The following is a 26,387-nucleotide window of genomic DNA, read 5'->3' on the forward strand; positions in this document are numbered from 1 at the left end:
AGTTCAAATCCGAATTAGTGGAGGCATATCAAGTCTGAAGAAAATCCAGCAGATTATGCATCCCGAGGCCTCAAAGTGAAAGAGCTCAATGGTTCTGACTGGTTCACTGGTCCAGAGTTTCTGTGGGGTGACAATCTTCCCAGTGAAGACATTAGAATGGGAGATATAATTGAAGACCCCGAAGTTCGTAAAGCTGTGGTACACCAGATTTTAACACTACCTGATCGCTTTTTAAAGTTATTTAGCTGGGTTAAATTATCCAAAGCTGTAACAACACTCAGGCTACGTGTTATGGAGTTCAAAGGCTTGAAAACACCATCCAATGAGACCACAAGTCTGCAAGAAAGAAAGGAGGCAGACGTTCCCATTATAAGACTTGTTCAAAGGGAAGCATTTTCTGATGAAATTCTAACTCTCCAAAGCAAGTAAGAAATTAAGACAAAAGATAAAACCAGCAAGCTGCACTGATTGAATCTTTTTTTGGACGATCAAGGCATACAGAGAGTTGAAGGTCGGCTAAAGAATGCTGATTTGCACCCACATGTTAAACATCCAGCAATTTTACCAAGAACAAGTCACATATCGTCATTGCTAATTGAATATTATCATCAGCAAGTGCATCACCAAGGGCATGGCATAACAACAAACGAGCTACGAGCTAATGGCTTCTGGATACTTGGATGCAGTCACGCGGTGTCATCTCACATCTACAAGAGTATAAAGTGTCGAAGATTCAGGAGATGTTCTGGATCGCAAAAGATGGCAGACTTCCTTTGTGAACGTTTGGACCCTCCTTTTACATATTGTTGGGTACACAGCCTGGTATCTGGTCGGGACGGGCAGCTTGACCTTGATTGATTCAGTTTAGGGTTTTGCAGACCTCAGCTGGGTCAATGCATGGAGTGGCCTTCACTGCTAATTATTGAGCTTATTCAGGAAGTCGATGTTCTCATCACATGATTGGGGAAGGATTCTATAGTGTGTGATAGATTCAATGCCCTGCCACAGACTCCTGCTGTTTCTGTGGTCCTGAAAATGTCCTGGATTTTGTATCCATGGGCCCTTTTAGCCAGTCTGACTGATCTATTCAGCATGGCTGTTCTGAGAGCAGCTGTATCTTCAAATTTGAAAGCTGAGTCTCTTGGTCTCAGCAAGGCTTGCACCTCCGTCGTCATCCGTATTGTCTCATTTGCCCTTACTGCGATGTGTTTTGTTGTACGGACATCTTCCGTGCATTTCTGAATGTACCCCGATACAGTCACAGCACAGCATACTCCTCAATATCAACCTCCTGGTCCTTAGTGGCCACCTTCTTGAACACAGACCAGTCAGTGCCTTCTAAGCAGCCATGCAGTGCTGTCATGGCACTCTCTGGCCATACACTCACCAGCTTTAAGGACGACCTCGTTCTGGTGAGCACAGGTCTGTATGCTGGTGTCAGCATGACAGACATGGTCTGATGAGCCTAGATGGGGCGGTGGGCTTCTTTAAATACTGCTTTGATGTTTGTGTACGCATGATCCAGTATGTTGTCACCTCTGGTGGAAAAGTCCACATGTTGGTAAAAATGAGGGAGAACCTTTCTCATGTTGGCCTGGTTGAAGTCCACAGTAACGTGTTAGAGGGTATGCAGGGCTGTTTTTGTGTCTCCATCAGGGGCACTGTAAACAGCAATGATGTTGAATGACTAAAAATTCCCGTGGGAGATAAAAGGGGCAGCATTTCACTGCCAAAACCTCAATGTCCGGTGAACAGTGTGAGAAGGTAATTTTCGTGTCCTTGCACAGGCATAAACCTTCTTTGTGTCTTGCCGCAGAGAGTGCTGCTCCGATCAGCCCATTGTGTTGTTAGCCCTGCTATGCTAATAGTGTCTTCTGAGCTGTGTTGTTCGCCCAGTTCTCAGTGAAAACTAGGGCGCAACAGTCTCTCACCTCCCTTTTTGACGTAATGTCCAAGCTGATGTAATCCAGTTTGTTCCCTAGCGAGCGGGTATTTGACAGCAGAATTGATGGAAGCGGCATTTTGCAAGGGTTGGCTTTAGACCCGCCGCAGGTCCCCCGCCGCAGGCCTCCCGCCTCTGCTTCCGTATGCATCACTGCTTTCGTCTCCCCTGAAAGTGGGTAGCACTGTTGGAGGGTGCCGGCGCTGAGCAAGCCTCATCCCGTTTGCGTAGCAGTCCAATGTTTTTCAATAAATCTGTAAAATGTTAGACCACGAAGTCCGTTTTACCTTCTGCTTGTACAACAGAAGGCTGTGCCGATCATAAATCCTCCTTTCTCTGCTGATCTGGTTAGATAAGGTGTGTTTATCGCTGATTATGTTGTGAGCCCATGCAGCCGCGGCCGTCATGGGCACCACCATCTTAGTGTTTATCTTAGAAATACCCCTTTATAAAGAGTTGAAGAAATCTGCTTAGTGTTTTTGTTTAATAGACTCACAAACAAATTATGTCAACACAACAATAGTACAAAAACAAATAGGGTTCACAAATGGAGCCCTGTGGAACACCACATCTAAGAGCAGCAGCCCAAACTAAAGCAAGTAAACGTGATGGAATTGTACCAATACATTATATTTGTATAGGAACACAAACTACATTGGTCATTATTAAATAGTCATGGTGCATGGTATAGCTCGGTTGGTAGAATGGCCGTGCCAGCAATTTGAGGGTTCCAGGTTCGATCCCCACTTCCGCCATCCTAGTCACTTCCGTTGTGTCCTTGGGCAAGACACTTTACCCACCTGCTCCCAGTGCCACCCACACTGGTTTAAATGTAACTTAGATATTGGGTTTCACTATGTAAAAGCGTTTTGAGTCACTAGAGAAAAGCGCTATATAAATATAATTCACTTCACTTCACTAATCTTGCGGGGTTATGGGGAAGGGGGGTTCGGGGGCGGGCACACAATGTCTGGGCATTCTGTGGTTTTAGAAAGGCGCAAAAACGTATAAGCCTTATATACTAATAATTTAAAATACATGATAATTTAAACTATGCAATAATAACAATATGATAATTAAAGGTGCATAAATAATTTAATTATAATTGGATTGTAACCCCTGAATCGTAATCGACTAGTGCCAAATATTCCGACCACTGGTAATTTAAATGTTCTGCATGGAGGGCATTTGTGTGTGTGTGTGTGTGTGTGTGTGTGTGTGTGTGTGTGTGTGTGTGTGTGTGTGTGTGTGTGTGTGTGTGTGTGTGTGTGTGTGTGTGTGTGTGTGTGTGTGTGTGTGTGCGTGCGTGTGTGTGTGTGTGTGTGTGTATAAGTGGGTCAGGCTCAATGAAGGGTATGATATCTCTATCAATGTCTGCTCTCGACACATGATAACCTGAACAATGATCGCGCCTGACGTCTTCTCATTCATTCCTAATGCTGTTTGCTGGGGGAGGCAGGAACGGGAGTGTGTGTGTGTGTGAGTGTGTGTGTGTGTGTGTGTGTGAGGCGATGGCGGTGCATGGGTTTGTTGGAGGGATGGTGGGGGCGGTAGGGGGGAAGAGATGTTGGGATCCAGTGCACGGCGGCTTACAGTTGATTGTAGTCTCCTGGGTGAAGATCCCATGTGTTGCACACAGCCTGCTGGAGGCTTTTTGCATGAGAGATGAAGAAGGTAGCAGATGTTCTAATCAGTCAATAGCGGGGGGAAATGAAATATGAATAGGAAGGCTTTTAAAGGAGCAACAATCGTAGTGCAACAGATGATTAGGAGATTAATAGAGAATTACTCGCTATCTACACTCAGTGGCCACATGTTAGTTAGCTCCAATGCAACTGCCTGCTTTTACAAAGAGGAGGAATGGAAGCAACATTTAAACATATAACTAGGGACGTATGTCATTTGGGTTTTATCGATACAGATACCAATACCATCAGTACTGTATTTGGTGTGAATAAAGATGTAAAAAAAAAAATCATGTTTATTAGCAAAAGAGGTTATACACCACCAACATCAAGTAACATCTCACAGCAGGAAAGTCATTCATTGACACCTGATTTCTAAGTTTTAAAGAAGTCATCTACGTTTGCAGTGCAAGGTGCAATTCAGTTGTTATGTCAGCATCTTGCATGTATGGCGTTCATCAGTGGTGGGCCATCAGGGTCAGCAAGGCCTTCTCTGCTGGCCTAACATAACCAGAAATCATGATCATAAATAAAGATAAAAGTAATTTTTCATTTACTTTCCCTAAATATCTAGAAGTATTCGTATTCTCTTCATGTCATATTATGCTCCTTCCAGTGCTGGTTTTTTTAGGTTAGAGTTTTTAATCAATCAGAATTCAGCTGGCTTATTTTGCCATGCTGTACAAAATCTGCCCGGGGCCTTCAGAATCAACAATGCGGGCGACTATGCACTGTAAGTGAACGAGCACATACAGTTGATAGATAATTGCGATAGCCAATCAGATCAGTCAGTAAGGCCTTCTAGCTGGCCTCACGTTGAACGTGACATTTACACGTCCTATTATTGGATACTCACTGGTTTGAGCCGCGGCGGTGCTATGCAGATCAGCAGAGCCACAGCCGAGGCCATTAGCGGATTAATTTAATTATTAAATTCATCCGATGATCATAAATGAATCAAAGTTTTTTGTTTTTTTTATTTACTTTCCATAGATATATAAAAGTATTCATCATATTCTCTTCATGTCAGGCTCCAGTGTTGCTTTTTTGACGTTAAAACTTTTATCCAATCAGAAGTCGGCTGGCTTGTTGCCAGAGCTTTATGAATTTAGCCGTAGCCTTCTGAATCAACATAGTGTAAACAAACAGAACACATACAGTTGATAGACAGTTGCGATAGCCAATCAGATCACAAACTGTTGACAGTAGCCTATCTAGGTAGCCGGGCGTTAACGAGACTGTCATTAGATACTCACTTGTCATTCCAAAGTGAGTATCCAATCACAAGGTGCAATTTACTGAAGCAGGAAGTGTTGCACCGTAGCCATACCGGGCTAGCAGAGAAATCACTAATACTCACTTTTTTAACCCACAAAGAAGGAGAACAAAATGTTGATAAGGTGGCAGATATATATTTGCAAGGCCATTTTCAAGAAGAATATTTAAAGAGAAACTACATCTTGTGAGACGACGTCGGCCAACCCCGGAAGCTAGCTCAGCTGTCCCAGTGATGAAATGGAAGAAATGCCCGCCACTTCCACTCGAATCAACCGACTACGAGCGGTACCACTGGCTTGTACGGCGTCGAATGTGTGCGACAAAGTGTGAGTTCAAATATTTTATTTCTATATTTTTTCACTTTTAATGTTTTTTACAATTTTTATTTTGACAGTACCACATAAGAGATGTTTTAATTGCTGATGCGGGTTTATTGATTTTTAAATGCGCCAGAAAATAGCCCGTTTTGTACACTGTTGAGGTGATCGATGCACAGTAGTGCGTACATGTGTTTCTGTATAGTATTTCTCCAGCAATGGTCATGTGGTGACATCAATGATGGTATTTTGAGAGGTAATCATTGAAGTCGGACATCACTGAAGGCCTAGGTTGGAAACGCACGGACCGCCACTGGCTTTCATGTGCAGATCACAAACCTTTTACATCATATCATAATAAATCCATAGAATCTATTAGGATGGTAGGTGGGTGTGCATTTAAACAAGGTGTGTTTTGATGTTACACAAACGCTGCGTGATAGAGTAACGTTACCGTATTTTCCGGACCATAGGGCGCACCGGATTTTAAGGTGCACTGCCGATGAGCGGGTCTATTCAGGTTTATTTTTATACAAAAGGCGCACCGGATTATAGGGCGCATTAAAGGGGTTATATTTTTTTTTTTTTTCTAAATGGAAAACACTTCCTTGTGGTCTACAATTGGTCAAAATGTTGCATAGATTATGTTTTACAGACCATCTTCAAGTCGCTTTCTGACAGTCGCTCCAGGATCCGCCGTTTTGTGGGTGGTCTTATTTACGTGGCTCACCTCCGCCAGCGTCTTTTCTCCGTCATCTTTGATGTAGCGGTGTAGCATGCCAGGACGGGAGTGGAAGAAGTGTCAAAAGATGGAGCTAACTGTTTTAATGACATTCAGACTTTACTTAAATCAACAACGGAGCAGCATCTACTAATCCGTGGCTCACTAGTGCAACAACAACGCCGGAAATGTGTCCCGTGAAAAACCATCCGACCGGAAGTCTCTAATAACTAAAGTTCCTTGAGTGAATAATGTTAACTCACTACGCCGGTATGTTTTAGCGCTTTCATGGCCACTTTACACTACTTTATATTAAAATGGCAACAGCGGAGAAAGAATGTCCCATAACAAGAAGATCTTATCGACTACGGTATCGGCACGGACTACGGATCGTCACGGACTACAGTGGCAGGACGTGCGCAAATTTTCAGGACTTATGCAGATCCCAAATACACATCAGCAGGTACCAGAAGGTAAGAAAAGTTGATTTTGCATAATATTGCGAAACAAACCACCAGACAATATGTCTGCTAATGGGTGCCATTGTGCGGTCCTTATACACACACCATAGTAATACTTGTATGGGTAATGGGTCGACAATCCATCAAGCGGTGCGGCTTCAAAGTCGCACTAAAACATTTTGGCAGATTTTTGAGCGTCCTGTGTAATGTTCTTTACTTTACTGTAACGTATTATTTTCGGGTCTCCCTATGTCTAGCATTAAAAGATTACAGTTGGTACAAAATGCGGCTGCAAGGCTTTTGACAAAAACAAGAAAGTTTGATCATATTACGCCTATACTGGCTCACCTGCACTCGCTTCCTGTGCACTTAAGATGCGACTTTAAGGTTTTACTACTTACGTATAAAATACTACACGGTTTAGCTCCAGCCTATCTCGCCGATTGTATTGTACCATATGTCCCGACAAGAAATCTGCGTTCAAAGAACTCCGGCTTATTAGTGATTCCCAGAGCCAAAAAAAAGTCAGCGGGCTATAGAGCGTTTTCTATTCGGGCTCCAGTACTCTGGAATGCCCTCCCGGTAACAGTTAGAGATGCTACCTCAATAGAAGCATTTAAGTCCCATCTTAAAACTCATTTGTATAATCTAGCCTTTAAATAGACCCCCTTTTTTTAGACCAGTTGATCTGGCGTTTCTTTTCTTCTCTCCTCTTCTCCCCTGTCCCTTGCGAGGGGGAGTTGCATAGGTCCGGTGGCCATGGATGAAGTGCTGGCTGTCCAGAGCCGGGACCCCGGGTGGACCACTAGCCTGTGCATCGGTTGGGGACATCTCTGCGCTGCTGACCCGTCTCCGCTCGGGATGGTTTCCTGTTGGCCCCGCTGTGGACTGGACTCCCGCTGATGTGTTGGATCCACTGTGGACTGGACTTTCACAATGTTATGTCAGACCCACTCGACATCCATTGCTTTCGGTCTCCCCTAGAGGGGGGGGGGTTACCCACATATGCGGTCCTCTCCAAGGTTTCTCATAGTCATTCACCGACGTCCCACTGGGGTGAGTTTTTCCTTGCCCGTATGCGGCCTCTGTACCGAGGATGTCGTTGTAGCTTGTACAGCCCTTTGAGACACTTGCCTCTGATGGCTGCTGGTAGCGCCTTGCATGGCAGCTCCCGCCATCAGTGTGTGAATGTGTGTGTGAATGGGTAAATGTGGAAATACTGTCAAAGCGCTTTGAGTACCTTGAAGGTAGAAAAGCGCTATACAAGTACAACCCATTTATCATTTATTTGTGATTTAGGGCTATATAAATAAACATTGATTGATTGATTGATTGACTTTCAATGGAACATTTAAAGTGTTGGTGTTGTTTACTGGCGTCATATTGCAGTCTACACGTATCTCTTATGTGTGGCTACCATCTACTGGTCACACTTATAATTTCACCATGTACCAGATAAAATTGCTTCGAGGTCGGTAAGCACAACGGGAATTATTTCATACATTAGGCGCACCGGGTTATAAGGTGCACTGTCGATTTTTGAGAAAATGAAAGGATTTTAACTGCGCCTTATAGTCTGAAAAACACGGTAATTAGAACCGGTAGCAGAAGATACCAGCACCCAGTATACATCCCTATGTATAAATGACACTCGCAAAAAATTAAGTTGGTGACAAAGATTAAACATGAAACAAATTAAAGGAATAAAGGGATAGATGAAGGTAACATCACACGGCATTTAAACGTCATTCCTCAAGCACCCTGTGAAGGTCTCATCTTCAAGTAAACACTTCAGCACTTTCTGGCTCACTTTCTGGATGTCAGCAACTGCAAGCACGTGTCTATTGGTGTGTGTGAGTGCATGTATGTACAGTATGTGTGTGTGTGTGTGTGTGTATATGAGTGCACATATGTACTGTGTGTGTGTGTGTGTGTATGCCGTATACATTCTCTGACTGCCATTACTAGATCACCGTCATGTTGGGCCTTGACCCCCACTTCCCTGTCCCCCAGTATTTCATCTCTCTGACACCAAACCCTCACCCCTAACCCCCGCCCGCCCCCCCCCATGCCCCCAGGCAGAGGAGCATTGCTATTTTGAGTCTGTGGGCTCCAATGCTTGACATACTAATTATATAACAGCAACGCTAGCTGACTTTTTGCTGCTCCATTTCTTTTCTGTGCCATAGTTTACTCTCATGCACTTTGTCAGACAGGCGCAGCGCCACGTGCACACTCATCGCTGTACACTATGTGCACACGCCCGCCTGCTGTACGGTGAGGTATGTAAATATTCCCCGGGATAAAATGTAAATAATGTGTGTAAGCGTTTTGAGCCCCGTGTAAACTGTTTGTACGTTAAAGTGATGGACTACAAGGACACACGTTTACTTTGCGCAAACCATATTTGGTAACTTCTACTGAAGCTAAAATGTACACAATTTAACTCGGTAATACCGTCTGATTTCTTCCAGCATATGAAAACAGGTATCAATAACATCCAAAACTAATATTAACACAAAATAAACACAAAAATAGAACAATAAATCAGATTAGAAAATAAACAATCATAAATATGAAAATGTTTTTTTTACTACAATCGTTTTCTTGGGCTAAAAGTTAAGGTTAAAAGTACACTGCAAAAAGTCAGTGTCCAAAAACAAGAAAAAAAAAAACAAAAATTAGGGGTATTTTATTTGAACTAAGCAAAATTATCTGCCAATAGAACAATAAAGTGTGGCTTGTCAAGACTTTCCAAAACAAGTAAAATTAGCTAACTTCAATTAACCCCAAAATACCTTAAAATAAGTATATTCTCACTAATAACAACTGTACTACTATATGAGTACGTATTTTCTATTGTTTCATTGAAAATAAAACAGAAAAGTCCATTTGGCTGTCATCTGTTTTAATATGAGACACAATTGTGTCAAAGTCATGATTATTTTTTTTTACATGCTTGAAATAAGAAATTATTACTTTAAAAAAGAAGTTTTATACTTGTGAGTGTTGATGACACAGCTTTGCAACAGTTGATATTCTAGTTTCAAGCATGTTTTACTCAATATAAGTCATCAAATCTCAGCAACAAGCTGTAATATCTTACTGAGATCATTTAGGACCAAAACCCTTAACACAAGTAAAACACTCTAACATAAAATCTGCTTAGTGAGAAGAATTACCTTATCAGACAGAAAATAAGCAAATATCACCCTTATTTGAGATATTTAATCTTACTTAGATTTCAGTTTTTGCAGTGTAGTTTTTTAAATACCCAATTGACTATATTTGCACAATAAACTAGTTACAATATAAACCAGGGGCCGTACTTATCAAGCTTCTTAGAATTACTCCTAAGAAGTCTGCTAAGAGTTGACTTAAGAGTAAATAAATTCTTCGCTGAAAGCTGCACTTAAAAGTTAGTTATCAAGCGTCTTACTCACACTTTCAGCGAAGTGTAGGACTGAATCTTAAGTGTCACACTCAGAGCTGAATTACGACATTACTATGTGCCGTAAACGGAATTTTAGGTGACGTCATTTCTGTGTCCATAGAAATGACCAATCACGGAAGGGAATCTGTTGTCTAAGAATAAAGAAATATCTTGGAAATATTTAAGTGGACAATGGGAGTGTATATTTTGACAATAAACTACAAAATAATACAAAACAAACTAGTCCCCGCCGGCACTCACGCTACCGCTCCCTCTCTTCTATCGCCCACACACTCACTGACGTCACTCACCTCACGGCCACACACATACGCTACTGTCATAACATTTCCTTTCCAATTCATTAATTAGGCAACTAATTTGAAACTGGTGTGGGTGGCTCTATATATACTAGCCGACTGCAGACACATGCAGAAATCAACAAAGAATCGAAAAGTATTAAATCTGTGACAAAAATAATACCCGCTCTGTCTAAACGATACCGTTTGATCAGCTGCTCGTCATCAAAAAAAAAAAAAAACATTGTTCCTTTCCCTGAACGTTCGTGCACGTCTCTCTCGCCTCAGTGCCATCCCCTGCTGGCAACTCCTAACCACTTAAGACACCTCTGAAGGTCTCTTAAATATCGTGGAGAGTAGGAGTGATTCTTAGACTTAAGAACGTTGATAAAAAGCTTTTATTCTTAAGTTTGAGAGTAGGACTAAATTTCGCAAATTCTCAGGACTTAAGTGTAAAATGGCACTCTAAGAAGCTTGATAAGTACGGCCCCTGATTTGGACTACCGTGAGGTTCTGCAAGACTAAATTTTTTTAGGGGTGCTGAAAAAAAAAAGATATTTACATTCGAATTGTGATTCTTATGTTGAGTCTAAATTGATTCATAATTTTCCAAAATTTTAGAAAAAAACTAATAAGCATTTCAGATAATCAATTCTGAAAAATATGTTTTTAGGCCATATCCGCACTTACACGCTGCGCGTATACGTCATATGTCAGCAGCCAAGTGGAGTTTTTTAACCTGTACCTGTAACCTGTTTTTAAAAAGGTTTCATAATAACATGTATACCATAAAATAAATGGAATCACTAGACTTGGAGTATGTTCATTCAGAATGAACGAACATTATGGAATCACTCAATTCTGAGTGATTCAATTGAAATGAAGGAGAGGGTTATCAAACTTCTTCAAAAAGGTCAATCATCAATCAATCAATCAAACAATGTTTATTTATAGCGCTCTAAATTACAAGTGTCTCAAAGGGCTGCACAAGCCACAACAACATCCTCGGTTCAGATCCCACATAAGGGCAAGGAAAAACTCACAACCCAGTGGGATGTCAATGTGAATGACTATGAGAAAACTTGTAGAGGACCGCAGATGTGGGTAACCCCAATGAACGTCGAGTGGGTCTAGCATAATATTGTGAAAGTCCAGTCCATAGTGGATCTAACATAATAGTGAGAGTCCAGTCCATAGTGGGGCCAGCAGGAGACCATCCCGAGCGGAGACGGGTCAGCAGCGCAGAGACGTCCCCAACCGATGCACAGGCGAGCGGTCCACCCCGGGTCCCAACTCTGGACAGCCAGCACTTCTTCCATGGCCACCGGACTTGTGCCCCCCCTTCCACAAGGGAGAGGGGGGCAGAGCAGAAAAGAAAAGAAACGGCAGATCAACTGGTCTAAAAGGGGGGTCTATTTAAAGGCTAGAGTATACAAATGAGTTTTAAGATGGGACTTAAATGCTTCTACTGAGGTAGCATCTCTAACTGTTACCGGGAGGGCATTCCAGAGTACTGGAGCCCGAATAGAAAACGCTCTATAGCCCGCAGACTTTTTTTGGGCTCTGGGAATCACTAATAAGCCGGAGTTCTTTGAACGCAGATTTCACATGGTAAAATACAATCAATCAATTTTGCAAAAGATGTCGATTGTATACAGTCTCAAATCTGGACTAAGTACGAACAACATGGAAAGGTTGTAAAGGACAAGTATACTGGAAGACCAAGAGAACCATCTAGACATCAAGACACAAACTTAAAGCAATATGTCTTGAAAACAGAAAATGCTGAGCAAAACAAATGAAGAACGAATGGCTCATAGACTGTAAGCTGTTATAAACGCCAGAGGTGGTGCAAAAAAGTACTAGTGATGTTTTTTTGTTTGTTTTTCATGATTCTACAGTTTTCACCCGGTTTTACTTCTCCTGACCATGATCATAACTACCATTAAGGACACGGAGGTCATGTCCTCTGTATTTTTTACGTGACAAAAGGATGAAGCTATGACTGACTGTAAATGTACTTTGTGTGGGACATCATATGTGCTGTACATCACCATGCGTAGATTATCCTCATTCAATATACCATCTTTGGTCATGCAGAGCCCGCTATAACAACAACAACGTAACGCAAAGAAGTCCACTTTTACTTTAAACATTATCCGATCCGAAATGAGCTGTCATCATAACGTTAACATTAAATCATACTGATGTAACTAATGTTGCTTTCACCTGAATGAAATTGATGTGCAACGCTGTCAGTATAATAACGTTGTTGTCAGGTTCAAACACTGATGACATCTATTAAACAAGACAAGAAGCAAGGAATCAAACAGAGACAGAATTCAATTTGGCTCAATGAGGAGAAACGCATAGACCTGTACCCTTGCACAGTGTCTCACCATGCTCTGACGAAAGATTGTACGCCTCCTCTTTTATTTGGACTTTCCCTGATTATTTCCCTGACTTTTAACAGGGGCCAGGAAACGCGAGCATATAACCCCAATTCTTGGGAGTTTGCACTGGCTCCCTGTTCATTTTAAAATTGATTTTAAAACCTTGCTGTTTGTTTTTAAAGCTTTACATGGACTGGCACCTCAGTATATCTCGGACCTCATCCAAATTTACTTTTATTCTTTGGCTTTTAACACTACGTGAGTTGTGTGGTCTGCTGTCCTCTGTTGTCCTCTGTGTGTTTCATAAATGTTGATGTCTAGTTTACTGTTTTAATTGGTTTTACCCTTTAAAATCGTTTTTAATCATATTTGTTTTTATATTGTTTTTGTATTGGTTTTATATTCATTTATTCTTTGTTTTTATTCAGTCATTGGTGTAGCATAATATTGTTTTTAATATTGTTTTGAACATGCAGCACTTTGGAAACATTCTTGTTGTGTAAATGTGCTATATAAATAAAGTGGATTGGATTGATTACATGGCAACAGCTGTTTCTAAAGGAAGGGGGTCGTAAACAGCCGTCGCCTTTGGTTACAAAACAGTTCAAAGAAAAGGTGCCTGGAGGGGAGTCAGGCCCTGCTTCCTCTCCGCTTTGGGTCAAGATAAAATCTTCCTGTGGATTACAATAGAAGAAAGAAACAGACGCCTTCATGTCGCTTCCCATCGTACACAGTGGAGTTTTACAAGCCTTCTGCTTGGTAGGACCAAAGACAGCTTTTGTCCTCTCGCAGGGCGAGCTGGACTCAATGTAACACAAAGTTTTGTGATAACTTAGATACAATTATTCTGACAGTTGTCGTGTCAGTCAGGTGCCGCACCGCCCTAAATGCAGAATACGCGCCCTCTGTGTATCAATCAATCAATCAATCAATCAATCAAAGTTTATTTACATAGCCCTAAATCACAAGTGTTTCAAAGAGATGCACAAGCCACAAGGACATCCTCAGCTCGTAGGGCTTCGCAATCATTGGGGGGAGGGGCATTTTGCGTGAATAAAACCATTGAAATTAAATTATTGCATGCCAAGGCACTTCATATAATATCTTCCATTCCTCTGTCACTGATTGAAATATGAAGGCAAAATGTCCTCCATCACTTTCAATGGCTCCGTGGCGGACGTCATTAGTACTTGCAGTGTAAAGCTGAGGATCTTGAGTTTCGAACCCTGGTCATGGTTGAAAATTCGGTATGTTTTTTAAAATTATGTTTTAATCTTGTTAAAATTGTTTAATATGCTACATTTTAGAATATTAATTAAAAAAAAGTGGACTGTTACAAAATCATGCTGACGATCTAATCATCAATTAGCCTTCTGAGCCAATGAGCAAACACATTGTACCATTAGAACACTGGAGTGATAGTTGCTGGAAATGGGCCTCTACACACCTATGTAGATATTGCACCAAAAACCAGACATTTGCAGCTAGAATAGTCATTTACCACATTAGCAATGTATAGAGTGTATTTCTTTAAAGTTAAGACTAGTTTAAAGTTATCTTCATTGAAAAGTACAGTGCTTTTCCTTCAAAAATAAGGACATTTCAATGTGACCCCAAACTTTTGAACGGTAGTGTATATACGGCTGGGATACCCATGATTTCAGCCTTTCAAAGTTCTTCTTGGACAACCAATGACCTCAGTATTTGTCAAATCCTCGTTACAGCCCTGTTCCTGACTACCACACTTTATTTTCTTGATTTATTTGAGTGTTTCTTAAAGCCAGAAAGTTTCCATTTGAAATGATTATAGTTTTGTGTCATGACTGTCATTTGCTTTTTTTCTTCAAAATTAAACAACTGAATGAACATTTTACAAGTCTGGTGAGTCCATCAGTTTTTCCAGGGGTTGTACATTGCGAAAATCGGTTTAAATCGAGTTATTTGTCGGATCCAGAATTGATTCTGAATCAAATTGTCACCCCAAGAATCGGGATCCAATTGCATCGTAAATTGTTGCAAGATTCGCATCCCTATTTTTTTGTTTGTACACTTTCGCTAATGTCACTATTAATTAATATCATGTAAAATTCTGCTCCTAATGACTAATTACATCATAGACCTCTTCATCCCCTCAAATGTTGGTACATTTTTCTCTATCCCACAAACAACTTGTCCAAAACATGTTGACATTATTTGGAAGGGAAAGTTTGTTTTTGCTGTCATGCATCACGTTTCCATTATTCTTCCTCCTCGCTTTTTGGCTTTTTAATCCCTGCAAAACTCCATAATCCTTTTTTTGGGAAAATGCCTACACCAAAAGGATTAGCATCATTGTGCATTGCATGTCTTTAAGTGTATTCACATTCTATTCACTGCACTTTTTCCCGACTTTTGGCTGCCAGAGAGAATTTACATTTGTGTCCCCTCCACTTCACGCTCATGCCTGTGCAGTGGACGGCTGCATGCAGATATACTGTATGCTACATGCTAAATGTGCAGCAGCTGACAAAAAAGATGATTTAAATCATGTTTTATCTCAAATGTGACATTTATCCGCAACAGGATTTGGCTTGCTTCCCTAAGAATTCCCCATTGGAATTGGTCTGCGGACCTTTGCAAGGTGTTTTTATCGTCCCTCTCCTATTAATCAAATGTTTAATGTGGACTGATGCCAGACTCTCAGCAGTACACACTATGACAAGAGGAAGATTTGTGTGCAGCCTCCTGTTGAGGAAGACTCTGCTTGTCTTTCCTACGACTGGGATGGAACTCGAGGATTTTGTCGTGTTCGTGGAGCATCCCACTACAACCCTCAATTCAACTCCTACACCAAATATACAGATCACAAATTACATTACAAAACACTTCCAGAGCGACTTCTAGCGCGACTCTCACAATTTTAGAATATATATTCAGCAAAAAATGTATAATAAATCGATTACATTCATTGTCTTCTTAAAATATTAGTTTTGATTAAAAGATAATTTATAATACCTGCAGCACAACTGAAAACAAAACAAACCAACAAAACTGTATATACTTAATCAGTAGGTATTATGGGTATAATGGTAAATGGTAATAATGAAAAACTGGGGTGAAACTGCTGACAGTTAGTAGTACCTCCTGTGGAGGAGAGCTGCAGAGGCTTTGTAGCGAGCTATACCACAAGGCTCCCAAAAAAGGTGGAAATCAGAGGCCAGGCCCAACGCAAGGCAATCAAAGAACTTGCCAGAGAGCTGCCTGTGGTTGTGGCTAAAACGGAGAGACACTGTATTTGCTGCAAAATTATCACATGGAGCCGCAAGACAACACATGCCAAGGCCTGATCAATCTGTGTTGGGCCAGCCTTGGACGAGGGTGTATTGTGATTAAAGGCTGAAACACCCAGTGTGTTGGGGGCACACAACTGATGATGTGTTGTTTGGTGACCCTCAGTGGTCAGGGCCAATCCCAGTATCCTGGCACTACACAGTGACTTGGATCCACCGTACAAATGCTACATCAAGTTCAAGAAGAAAAACACCCCCTGAGTCTGTGAGATCGAGGGCCGAAGATCACTCTTTGGGAGATTACAGGGTAACAAAACCTGGAACAGAATCGACTATGCCTCAGATGATCAGCGCAAAAAGAGAGACACTACTGGCAGGACACATGCCACAAAGCTGCTGCATCTGTGACTGGAGTATGGTAACATCAGAGAAGGGTCTCAAGATCGATCAGGGCAGGAACAAGTGCCTGAAAGAGCTAAGCGAGGGGCCTCCCATTGACTACTACTTCCTTAGAGGTAGAGCAAATCAGTCAGGTGAAGCCCCGGTGACCCAAGACAGAGCTCAATCAAGCACAGTTACATCAATGGACAATAGTCCAGTGCACACCCAGTCACAGTTAGCAGCAGAGAAAAAGATGGAGGAACAAAAGCCTCAGATCTTGTGGCCTAAATCCTGCCAGTGAAAGGACTGGCAAACCACCAACACAGACCTAGTTTGTCTTCTAGAAGGCCTAAAAGGAGATGTTAAAAGAAAACTGGAGATAATTGGAGACCTTATTATCATCTACAGTTATACAGCAGAGAGATTTGGAGTAAAAATCAGCAACCACAGAACACAAAAGGAACCATCAGCCCAACTCAAGTCCAAGAGACAGCAGGAAAATTAAGAGGACCGTGAGAGAAAGAAGAAATCTGAGAAAGCAGTGGAAGAAGAAAAGAAAGGACTCGAGACTTTGCGGAGTGACATCAGACAATGCCTCGCAACATTACGAAGAGCAGAATATCTCCGCAGGCAACATAAAAAGAAACAACGAACAAGGACTGCTTTCTATAGAGATGCCCACAAGTTCACCAAGAACCTCTTTATCAAGGAGAACTAGGTGAGCACCTGAGGACGACCTATTCAGACAAACACAGGCAGGTGCCAGCAATCATCCCGAAAGACATGCCACCAATTCAATCTGCTGAGCACCAGATGGACACAAGCTTTCAAGTTCTTTTAAGTCATAGAGAGCGTCACATGGTTGGTAAAAGCCTACTTCCAAGACCTCCAGTTCTGTGTAACAGCACAGGCTAGTACAACTACCTGGCAGCATAAGGAAGTAGGTATAATGGCGTGTTGCACAATTTCTCTACTTGCATTCACCATGGCAGTGGAGCTTATCATTTGAGCATCCCGGTGGGTGGTTGGAGGTTAACGTTTGAAGGGCGGGCTACGGCTTCCTATAAATGGGTGTACTTGGACGACATGGTGACAATAACAACAATAAACACATGCACCAAACGGCTGTTAGACAAACTCCAAGGAAACATCGAATGGGCACGAATGGAGATTAAACCCACCAAATCCCGCAGTCTCTCCATTGCTAAGAAACAAATCACCAATAAGAGGTTTCAATTCAACAGCAAGCCTATGACAACAATCATGGAGAAACCCATCAAAATGATCAGCCATTGGTACAGTGCAGTCCTGAAGGACTCCAAAGCAACAGAGGCAGCAAATTTTAAGCAAATTAACAGAACAGCTATCCTAGGGAAGCTGAGGCTCTTTTGCTTCCAGTTTGGTCATCTGCCCTGTCTCATGTGGCAAATTTCCATCTAGGAGGTCACTCTATTTCATCATAAACGGCTGGATGAGCTGGTGAGCGAGCAAGTCTGTAAGTGGCTTGGACTACCAAGGTGCCTCAGCAGCATAGGATTGTATGGAAACGGGGCCCTCACTCTGCAAATCTTTTGCTTTGTACAAAATGTACCAAAGCCAGGCTTGAAATGACACTCACAGAATCTAATCTAATCTAGGCAAGTGCAGCAATAGCGCAAGCAAAAGCCGCCCTGAGACACCAGGACATTGTGGGGCACGTACAGCGTGGCAGAGGGGGGCTTGGGATTGGAACAACACCTATTGTACATGGGAAAAGGTGCCCCATCAGACTGTTGGCCCCTTGCATTGGAGGAGCTGTGCCATCAAGAGGAGGTAGCCAAATGTGCTAAAGCAGTTTCCCGAGCCCAGCAAGATGGGCTGGCATGGAAAAGAGGAGAATTGGATGGGGCGAACTATAAAGCATGGAGTCCAGCAGGCTGGGCCACATACAATTCCCTTCCCTCTCCAACCAACCTACATCTCTGGTTTAGAAAGGATCCAGCCTGTCGCCATTGTGCAGCCCCTGCAAACCTCAAGCATGTTCTGGTGGGCTGCAAGGTCAGCGTAACTCAGGGAAGATACACATGGAGCCCAAACCAAGTGTGAGGTGCTTGGCCACAGAACTGGAGCAGAAGAGGGTAACCACCAATGTATTGTCCATCAATACTCAGGACACTGTCACAAAGGTAACATCCTCCTTTATCCGAGAAGGAGATTAACAAAGAAACAACTGCAGACGCATGCATACTCAACGCAGCGAGAGATTGGGAAATATGAGGGGACCTAAACCAGAGGCTCATATTCCCACTTATATTCGCAGTGACCAACCTGCACCCAGGTCCCCTGGTCCAATGCCTGCCAACGTGTCTTCATCGTTGAGCTGACGATACCTTGGGAAGATGCCATCGATGAGGCATACGAAAGAAAAAGGCTGCTCTATGCCAACTTAGCGGCCGAAGCAGAGGAGCGAGGCTGGAGCGTAAGGGTGCCTCCAGTGGAGGTGGGCTGCGGAAGCTTTGTAGCCAGCTCCAGTACAAGGTTCCTAAAGGAGATTGGAATCAGAGGCCAGGTCCAAAGGAAGGCAATCAAAGAACTTGCCATGGTCGCCAAAAGGAGCAGCTAAGGGCTGTGGTAAAACCGAAAAGACACATGGTATGTGTAACAATGTTTTTGTTTTTTAAAGACAAAAACATTTGTATTTATTATTGGCTGATGTCAACATTTAGTTTTTTGTCATTGTGTTTCTTGCTGTTTTCCCATATTTTGCACGTGTTTTTTATGTGCCGGTAGGGCCAGTAATAAAGGAGTCACAGGCCACAAATGGCCCCTGTGCCGCACTTTGAGCATGTCTGTTGTAGAAGCTGTTTATGGCTACTATAGTCCTAGCGCTGTACTATATTTGTCCATCCTATGGTCACGTATGGGACGCGAGTCAGCTTACGTCAGCACTGGAAGTAGTAAAAATGTATCCTATGTGATAAAGAGGGGATACACAGGGAAGTCCTTCTTTAGCTGCCGCCATGTTTCGTCATATATTACTTACTTAGCACATGTTAATGTTTATTTTTGAATATAAATCAACACAAAATCCATACTTTGGAGCAATGTTCACGGATGCTAGCATTTGGCTTGTTAGCTTCCTGTTGCAGTTGAGCGGGCTCCGTGACCGACGGAAGGGGCCTCAGCGGAACCTTACAGTTTGTGGAAGACATGGCAGAACTTTCAGCAGAGCACTGCATTGCTGTAGAGAGGGAGTCGGTTGATTGCTGCCCAGAAAGTGTGGGTGTTTTTCTAATAGTGCGTCCCCAAAATGCAAGCAGGAAGATGCTCGAAAATGTCCGAGGTGTTGCAGCACTGCTTTAATGCATTGTTGCGGCTCGATGATTTATGAGCATGTCATGAAATGCGTGTTCGCGAGACGAGTGGGTGAAGTCATGCTCGGGGGTTATGGCAGCGGTGTCGAGAGCGCAGGATTTGAGGCTGAAGAGAGAGAGGCGAGGTGTATTCAGGGGTTAAAATGTGTGCCTGTTTGCGGGTATGTTATTCACTCTCTGGGTGGAGGTGTCACTGACGTCATAATAATCCATAATTTTTTTTCAAAAATGTTTGCGATTGACCGGTAGGGTCTCAAAGATCGTCTGGTCAATCGCGATCAACGGGTTGGCGACCCCTTCCCTAATAGATGGGGATGTATATATCGAGTACAGATATTTTTTGGTACCGGTTCCTAATTGGGTCGGTCCAGGAGGATCGTTAAGATTCTGGAAAAATTATACGGCTTTTGATATTTTTTTCAACCAGCTGACCAGTGGAATTATGACACACTGTCCCTTTCATTTAAATTGTCACTGGTATGAATAAAAATAGACAAAAAAACACAACATTTTGTAACAAAACAATATTTCCTCCTCAAAAGTCCCTCAAAGTCACGCACGTTAATAAGAGTTAGTGTTAGTTCGAAGTACAAACGCTTTACTCACGGCCTCCGCTAACCGTGCTTCATCAACCGTCCTCTTAGCAATTCAGTCATATTAATCCAGTCAAAAATTCAAGTGGCATAATAATCCATAAAATTGCTCTGAAGCATCCACTGACGGGTCTCTATTTGCCGTCTGATGTCACTCCATCGCACCGCGTATGTGTGGCATCAAAACATACCTTGCATATATACATATATATATATATATATATATATATATATATATATATATGTATATATATATATATATATATATGTATGTGTGGGAAAAAATCACAAGACTATTTCATCTCTACTATTTCATCAGAAAATCTCCTGATGATTGAGGAAACCCTCATGAAACAGGCCTGTAGAGATGAAATAGTCTTGTGATTTTTTCCCACACATACATATTACGCTCTACCACGGTATCGAGCACTATTTTTTTGGATAATCCAATTAAGACATACATATATATATATATATATATATATATATATATATATATATATATATATATATATATATATATATATATATATATATATACTACCGTTCAAAAGTTTGGGGTCACATTGAAATTTCCTTATTTTTGAAGGAAAAGCACTGTACTTTTCAATGAAGATAACTTTAAACTAGTCTTAACTTTAAAGAAATACACTCTATACATTGCTAATGTGGTAAATGACTATTCTAGCTGCAAATGTCTGGTTTTTGGTGCAATATCTACATAGGTGTATAGAGGCCCGTTTCCAGCAACTATCACTCCAGTGTTCTAATGGTACAATGTGTTTGCTCATTGGCTCAGAAGGCTAATTGATGATTAGAAAACCCTTGTGCAATCATGTTCACACATCTGAAAACAGTTTAGCTCGTTACAGAAGCTACAAAACTGACCTTCCTTTGAGCAGATTGAGTTTCTGGAGCATCACATTTGTGGGGTCAATTAAACGCTCAAAATGGCCAGAAAAAGAGAACTTTCATCGGAAACTCGACAGTCTATTCTTGTTCTTAGAAATGAAGGCTATTCCACAAAATTGTTTGGGTGACCCCAAACTTTTGAACGGAAGTGTATATATTATATTTGATGTGATATAGCATGTCAAAGGTGTGTGGTCTGCACATTATTGCCATACATAAATATTATTTCCAGCTGAGTGTACCGTAATTGTATTTAATAGAAACACAGGGATGAATCTGTGTGGTCTTTACAAGATGATGACATAACAACTGCATTGCACCTTGCATTGCAAACATAGGTGACTTGTTTAGGACTTACTTAATCCTCTTCACACTTTGCAGTGCGTAGAGCCAGTCCCCTCTGTTTTGGGCTAGTCTCCCTAGGGTTTAAGACTTAAAGGGAACCTATTATGCAAAACCAACTTTTCTTACCTATTGGTAAATGTTTTTGTATATGTGCGATCTGCATAAGTCCCGAAATGTTTCAATCAAACCATGGAGGGACGGCAAAAATATTTATAAAACAACTTGCCTTCCTACGAACTTCCTCAAAACGAGCCAATTGGAATTTTTTTTCCCATTGGTGACATCAGCAGATATCTCCATGCATGGTAAAGTTTTAACCGAAGAGCTTTGTGCAAGTCCGCAATTGTAGCTCCTTCTTTTTCTCTATCCTCCTGTTATGGGGCAGACTGGCTCTTACATGCACACGCATGCTCCGCTCTTGCCATTACTAATACAAAGTAGCTTGTAGTTCTAACTTACATCTGTCAGTATACTCAATTTGGAAGCGCTAATAACTCAAAACATGGAGAAGACGCAGTTGAAGTGGAGGCCACAAAACGATGCATCCTGAAAAGACAATCTATGCAACATTTTGACCAAAGAACCACCATTGCATTTTATGTAGACCATGTAGAAAAAAAAAATCATAATATGACCGCTTTAAAAAAGTGTTGTTGATAAAAGACTTCCTTGCTGTGAGATGTTACATGATGTTGGTGGTGTACAACTTCATGTGCTAATAAAAATGGTAATAAAAAATGAAATTTTTTCACATCTTTATTTACACCAATTAATTATATATAGTACTGATGAATACCAGTATCGATGAAGAATAATGATATTGGTATCGATAAAATCCTCATGACATACATCCCTACAAGTAGGTATGCAAGATTTTGCTAGAAATATTAGACATGATTCATTTTTTCTAAATTTATAGTTTTTATGTTTTTTTTTGTTTTGGGGGGGAGGGGGTCGTGCACACAAAAACTTGCATCGTCTATGGATATTCTCATTCATCCACGTCATTAATCTCAGGGCATTCAATTGATCGCAACTGGACTGTTTGGTTTGTCTTAGAAGACGTTTTAGACAATTTAGCCTCCAACAAATAACAGGAGTTAGAAACATTCTGGTCACAGATGCTCCTTTGTACTATATGTTTACAACTGAGTGGAATGCTAACGTGGGTGATCCCGACTATTTTGGGCGGTTAGCGGTCGATCCACAGCAATCGTTCTGCCAAACTTCTGCTAACGAAGGGAAATTACACTTCAACGACTGTCATTGGCATTGACAGAAGGATTGCTTGTTTGCATCTCAACAGTTGTTTTTCTCACGACGATAGGGCCAAAACATCCTTGGACAGACACACCCTTCTGGTATTGGAGTATAGATATTGGAGGTTTTGGCACCAGCCGCTAGACTAGATCTGACCAATCTACAAAACCCAAAACCAGTGAAGTTGGCACGTTGTGTAATTCGGAAATAAAAACAGAATACAATGACTTTGTCATGTCTGTGATCATGTTTTGTTTAAGTCATGTTCTGTTTGGTTTTTGGACACTTAGTTCCTGCTTTTTCACTCTCTTGTTTTGTCACCATAGCAACCATTAGTTTCACCTGTTTCACATTTTGAGTCACGCACCTGTTTTCACTAATCGTTGATTGATTGATTGATTGAGACTTTTATTAGTAGGTTGCACAGTGAAGTACATATTCCGTACAATTGACCACTAAATGGTAACACCCGAATAAGTTTTTCAACTTGTTTAAGTCGGGGTCCACTTAAATTGATTCATGATACAGATATATACTATCATATATACTATCATCATAATACAGTCATCACACAAGATAATCACATTGAATTATTGACATTATTTACAATCAGGGGTGTGGAGGGGGGGGGGGATATGGACATCAAGTAGTGTGGACATAGAGAGAGAGAGAGAGAGAGAGAGAGAGATCAGAAGGCATAAGAAAAAGAAAAAGTATCTGCATTTGATTGTTTACATTTGATTATTAGCAATCCGGGGAGGGTGTTAGTTTAGGGTTGTAGCTGCCTGGAGGTGAACTTTTATTGCGGTTTTGAAGGAGGATAGAGATGCCCTTTCTTTTATACCTGTTGGGAGCGCATTCCACATTGATGTGGCATAGAAAGAGAATAAGTTAAGACCTTTGTTAGTTCGGAATCTGGGTTTAACGTGGTTAGTGGAGCACCCCCTGGTGTTGTGGTTATGGCGGTCATTTACGTCAAGGAAGTAGTTTGACATGTACTTCGGTATCAGGGAGGTGTAGCGGATTTTATAGACTAGGCTCAGTGCAAGTTGTTTAACTCTGTCCTCCACCTTGAGCCAGCCCACTTTAGAGAAGTGGGTAGGAGTGAGGTGGGATCTGGGGTGGAGGTCTAGAAGTAACCTGACTAGCTTGTTCTGAAATGTTTGGAGTTTAGATTTGAGGGTTTTGGAGGTGCTAGGGTACCAGGAGGTGCATGCGTAATCGAAAAAGGGTTGAACGAGAGTTCCCGCCAGAATCCTCAAGGTGCTTTTGTTGACCAGAGAGGAAATTCTGTAGAGAAATCTCGCTCGTTGGTTAACCTTTTTGATTACCTTGGTTGCCATTTTATCACAGGAAAGGTTAGCCTCTAGAATGGAACCTAGGTAGGTGACCTCATCTTTCCTGGTGATGACACTGTCACCTACTTTTATGGTGAAGTGATTGACTCTCTTAAGTTTGATGTGGGACCCAAACAGGATGGATTCTGTTTTACCCAAGCGGATGGATAGCTTGTTGTCAGCGAGCCAGGTGCAAGTTCATGTCACTATTATTTAAACCGATAGTTGCCAGGAAATCAGCCTGGCGACATTACCTCTGCTCACTTCATGCCATGCTACTTCTGACACCCCTGCTAACTCTGTTTGACTTCATGCTACCATAGTTCCATGCCAAGTAAGTTTTTCTTTATTTTCATGTTCCAAGTAAGTTTTTGTTTATTGTTCATAGTTTCTGCCTTTGTGCAAGTTTTGTTTCATTAGCCAAGTTTTTGTACTTCCGCCTTGTGCGCGCCTTTGGTTCCGTTTTTATAGTAATGATAAAATATGTCCTTACCTTCACGCCTTGCCCGCGCCAACTTTCCTTTGCATTCCGGGAAAACAAACCCCAAAGTCCACGCGTTGACAGATTTGCAAATCCTTTTCAACTTATATTCAATTGAATAGACTGCAAAGACAAGTTTTTTAATGTTCGAACTGAGAAACTTTTTTTTTTTCTGCAAACAATCCTTATCTCATAATTTAATGGCAGCAACACATTGCATATTACAGACCGTAGATGGTGAAATCCCTAAATTCCTTGCAATAGCTCATTGAGAAATGTTGTTCTTAAACTGTTGGACAATTTACTCACGCATTTGTTCACAAAGTGGTGAACCCTCCAACCATCCTTGTTTGTGAATGACTGAGCATTTCATGGAAGCTGCTTTTATACCCAATCATGGCACCCACCTGTTCCCAATTAGCCTGTTCACCTGTGGGATGTTCCAAATAAGGGTTTGATGAGCATTCCTCAACTTTCTCAGTCTTTTTTGTCACTTGTGCCAGCTTTTTTGAAACCAATTCCAAATGAGCTAATATTTGCAAAAAATAACAAAAGTTTTCCAGTTCGAACTTTAAGTATCTTGTCTTTGCAGTCTATTCAATTGAATTTAGGTTGAAAAGGATTTGCAAATCATTGTATTCTGTTTTTATTTACCATTTACACAACGTGCCAACGTCACTGGTTTTGGGTTTTGTAAGTCTAAGACTAGATCTGACCGATCTAAGTCTATGAGCATGAACTGATGATGCCTTCTTGGATGAGAGGCAAAACGTCTTCTAAGACAAACCTAAACAGTCCAGATTGAATGCCCTGTTTCCCACATGACTGCAATCTATTTGTGGCGGAAGAGGGTGGGGTGTATAGTTCGAATAATTGGCCATGACGCATGTGCATGTGTTTAGAAATACAAATTAACTTCCTTTTATTGCGATTTGTGCGTTCACATTAGCGTCTCCAATCGGTAAAATTCCTGATGTTACATCGGAGCCCACTGTAAGAACAGATGACATCAAATATGGCACACATTTAGCTTCTTTATGCTCTTTTTGTGTGAATGCGGGCCAGGCGATAATGGCAGATAATGTTTGGCGCTCGGGGAACAAGTGTCTCTGCTAAAATGGTGTATTCAGTGTTTTCCTGGCACTTCCATGCGTGCGGTTGCAAAGTGTCCATTATCCCATTTTCATGACACACGGGGACACACAGTGGCACACAATGTTTTGTTTTGTAACTGTTGCAAGGTCCACACACACACACACACACACACACACACACACGCGCGCACACCCGCACACATTCATCACTCTTCAATAGGCAACAGGAATGTTATCCTTTCTTATCTATCCATAATACAAACAGAGCGTCGAGGTGCTTCGTCAAGGTTGAGGGGAATTCTCCCTCCTACCTCTGCACACACCAAGCTTGACACAAACAAAAGGGTGTGTGTGTGTGTGTGTGTGTGTGTGTGTGTGTGTGTGTGTGTGTGTGTGTGTGTGTGTGTGTGTGTGTGTGTGTGTGTGTGTGTGTGTGTGTGTGTGTGTGTGTGTGTGTGTGTGTGTGTGTGTGTGTGTGGAATGAATAAAAGCATGAAGGTGGAAAGAGAGCATGTGTTGTTTCTTGTGAATGAGCGCAAGCAAATGGATGATTACCTCCGCCAATGTTTTCATGTGCCGTGAATAGTATTTATTTATCTTTTCAACTATCAATTTAGGCATAATTTTACGATGAGCCAATAGAATAAACCATTGCATGTTATTGTCAACTCCAATTGAGTATAATATATTTTGTATATGTCATTGCGTTCATTCCAATGCTTTGTAGCAGAGCTGAGAGTAAGGACAACTCGGTTCTAGACGATCTCCTAAATCAGGGGTGTCAAAGTCAAGGCCCGCTGGCCAAATCCGGCCCGCAAATAAATGATCTATGGATG

Source organism: Entelurus aequoreus, linkage group LG16 (assembly GCF_033978785.1).
Source record: "Entelurus aequoreus isolate RoL-2023_Sb linkage group LG16, RoL_Eaeq_v1.1, whole genome shotgun sequence".
Taxonomy (NCBI): domain Eukaryota; kingdom Metazoa; phylum Chordata; class Actinopteri; order Syngnathiformes; family Syngnathidae; genus Entelurus; species Entelurus aequoreus.